This window comes from Sinocyclocheilus anshuiensis, unplaced genomic scaffold, assembly GCF_001515605.1.
Source record: "Sinocyclocheilus anshuiensis isolate Anshui unplaced genomic scaffold, SAMN03320099.WGS_v1.1 scaffold537, whole genome shotgun sequence".
Lineage (NCBI taxonomy): Eukaryota > Metazoa > Chordata > Actinopteri > Cypriniformes > Cyprinidae > Sinocyclocheilus > Sinocyclocheilus anshuiensis.
This window is the reverse complement of record NW_015539854.1, coordinates 246,991-251,092: the sequence shown is the minus strand read 5'-3', so window position 1 is coordinate 251,092 and position 4,102 is coordinate 246,991.

Genomic DNA, 4,102 nt, shown 5'->3' with positions numbered 1-4,102 from the left:
TATGTATATATAAATACACACACATACAGTATATATTTTGAAAATATTTAAATGTATATACATTTATATATTTACAGTATATTCTTATATTGTATATTATATATAAATATATTTAACATATAAACAACATATTTTTCTTAAATACATACATGCGTTTGTATTTATATATACATAATAAATATACACAGTACACACACATATATTATGTCAACAAAAACGTTTATTTTGGATGCGATTAATCGTTTGACAGCACTACTAGAAATACATTTAACTATTTATTAAATGCTGTGGTGTTTTTATTAAGCTTTGATTTTATCAAATTGCTTTGCAATGAGACTTCCCCTGAAATAAAAAAAAACAACAGACTTGTTGGCGTATGACCTTTTTCATTCACCGTTTCATATTATGTGAATGGAAATGGGTCTTTGAGGACCTTACTGTCTTATTTTTCAAATATAGCGTCTATTTTAAATAAAACACATTTCCCGGAGCTTTTTGAAACCGGATTAATTAATTAGCCTACCTAACTTACTTACTTATTTGAAAGATGTAGGCCTAGGCCAGGGGTAGGCAAGTTCGGTCCTAGAGAGTCCTGCAGAGTTCAGCTCCAACCCTAATCAAACACACCTGAACAAGCTAATCAATGTCTTCAGGATTACTAAGGCTATAGACAGGTGAGTTTTTTTTCAGGGTTGGAGCTGAACTCTGCAGGACTGCGGCTCTCTAGGACCGAACTTACCTACCCCTGGCCTAGGCCTATTTTCATGTTGTGTCAGATGAATGATCAACACCCAGAACTTCGAAAGGTTCAATACAGCAACCATTGAAAAATTTTTGAAAGAAGGGAATGTGTACTGCAAATAAGATTTATAAATCGCATTGGATTGAATAAAATAGCAAAAGTAAAACGCTTGTAAACCCGCTAGAGGACGCATTTGAGCGGACGCTCGCACAGAGCGTGCTGAATGCGTGCAACACGTAATGAACGTGGCTCGACCCAGATTGCGTCCGACAAAAGTAAAATTCCAATCTTTGTAGACTATTGTCTTAGTATCACGAACCAAGACATTAAACGAGCAGTACAAAGGAAGTGATAAACCGGTTTGTTTGGATAAATACATTATCTTTTGTGTGTGAACGTGTCCTGTCGCACTATGACGCAACTGTGATGATGGGGCTTTTGATTAAAAGAATTTCTCTCAAATCTATAAATGATAGACATAGCCTACATTTAGAAGAAAGAATCAGGACGAAAATGAGAGCTGGAAAGGTTAATTATACGGCATTGATTACTAACGAAGGCAGGGGTGGTTAATCAATATCTGGATCAGTTAAGTAGCCAGTGGAATTAATCTTCCAGTGTTTTAATGAGACCACCCTAATTATCAGATCCCTCAAATTACAAATATTGACAAACAATCCAATTCTGTTCTAGCGTAATTGTTGGGAATTTGGGAAATTTAATAATATGCTATGCAAATAGTAGCCTATGGAGGAACAGACAAATCAACACAATTTCATGGCAGTTTGAAACTTGTACTTTTTGGTGAATTGGTGGCTAATTTATATGAATTTGTACAATCTCATTTGTTGGTTTTCTGATTATCTGCTTTCACCCCAGTGACGATTATGTTTACGAAATCCCAGCTTGTTTTCCTGTGAGTCTGGACAAATCCCAAATTTGTCTTGGTAATTCATAACTATTTTACGTTTTGGGCGAGTTGGTGGATAATTTGTACGACCTGCCTACCCCACTGACGATTAGGACCACCATGCTTATGTTTTTCTAAAATGGCACAATTTCATACAATCACATCATACAAATCTATTTGAAATCACCACCTTGTTAAATAGTTAAATTTTCTTATGTGATCAGGTTGGAGTTTATTTTATTTTATTTTATTTTTCCTCAGGTAAAATTCACATCAAATGGATTCATATGAAAATGCCACCTCATAAAATAGTTAAATTTTTCTGTGAAATGTGTATTTAAAGGTAGCCTACGTGGGCAATTTTTCTCTGAGCTCCCATAAATGCAAGAATATTAAAGTATAAATCCTTGAGTCCTGACCGCTAATAAAAGGCATAATAAACTACAAATTGCATAAATGTCAGTGGTCTTCTGCACATTGCTGTTTTTCTTGTGGACATTTTCTTTATCAAATATAAATATATGATCAGCCTACAATATGTAAGAACTCCTCTGCTGGTACAAATCGCTAATTTCTCTGTTTATATTATGCATACAGTTTACAGGAACATTTACTGAGGCTTCTGTTGTACAATTTTTAGGATTGTCTCTGTGGCTGGAGTCGCTCGTTCCTGGTCGCTCAACCTGTGCAACCATAAAGGTCAATGAGGAGAAACAACACACAGTAGATACTGATACTCACACTTCAGCCTATCAGTCTGAACAAACACTGAGAAAGCCACGGCAGATAATACAAGCACAAACTCATTGGAAGAGTGTTTACGCTATGATAACTCTACAAATACCAGACAGTGAATAATGTCCTCTGATGCAGTGATTGTCGTGCAGTTGAGAGAGAAGCTCAGCTCATCTCAACAGAATACACTTTTTGATCAGAGAGGGCTCTGCGTGTTGAATGTAGATACTTATGAAAATGTATGGTTATATTTTCTGATCAATAATAGGAACACCTTTCTACTATGGAGCATGTAATTGAATTGATTTTAGGTTTTGTGTGTAAAAATTCCACTAGGTGTAAAATTAAATTATATGAAGAATCATACATCTATATTTGGGGAAGAGGAGTGGTACACAGAATAGACATGACAGAATAAACAGATTAGAACGGGAAAACAAAATTAAGGAAGTAAAATGTCTCGCATGGCAGTTTGTTTACTGCTTATTATTATTGATTATTTATATTATTCATAAGTAGATCATCATGTGAGTTACATCTTTTCCTTTTGCTGTGATTTAATCTTTTGTCTTTAAATAAAAAACTGAAACATATGTCTAATTTTAATGAACATGTTTGATTAAACCGTTTAATTACATATTCATGTAAACACAGTTTACACCTAATGTCTAATTGGTGCTTTTTAAGGGTAAATGACATAAGCTGTGATGAAGCATCTGTACTGTCCTGAAATGCTACACTATAGTGTATACACCATTTGAACATTTTCTTATTGCTTTCTAATTTTATGCAGTTTTATGATTTGATTAATTAAATCTACATGTATTATTTGATATTTGAAAAAGGCACAAACACTATATATTAATACATTTGTATAGTATAATATATCCCATTCTGAGGAAATGGCAAGTTTTATTGTCATTTCTTTTAAAAAGGTTACTACTGAAAACTATATTTTCCCACCACATTCAAACTACCAGATCCATAATAACCACTGAGGGATCACAATATAAGACACGTCCACACCAATATTCACATTATGAACAATTTTTTTTTTTTTTAGGTGCTGATTTTTTAATTATTAAAATGTCTATTTTAATATTTATTTTAATTTCCTATTTCTATCACAAAATTGCAATATTGCCACAGTTGTATGGAACTGATGTACATATTTCAAAGAGGGAATGAATGAATGAATGAATGAATGAATATATATATATATATATATACACACACAGTGCCTTGCGAAAGTATTCATACCCCTTCATTTTCTTTTTCTTTTTTTTCTTTTTTATGTTGCTGCATCAGCGTCGCCCTGGAAACAAGCGAGGAACACCTGGCCGTCCTCATCACAGGCTGATCGGTCACAGCTGCAGCCCATCAGGCGGCGGCCACATAAGCCACGCAATCCCTGCCATCAGGAAGACTTCTCCATGAGACTGAGCACTAACTCGCCAAATCATTTCTCCCACAGACAGCAGCGTGTGACCGACCAGCCCCACAGGAGCACTGCACGGACCCTCTGCACTGGGAAGACGGAAGAGAGCACTCACGGCACCGGAGCACCTACCTGGACCTTTCTCCCTACCACCCACCACACCAATAAATCCACCCTCCGGGGTATTGATTAAGATTTCCTTGTCGTGTGATTCTTCACCGCGTTACAGCATATAAACAGTTTCTGTGTAATATAATGCATGCATATGCTTTAATTT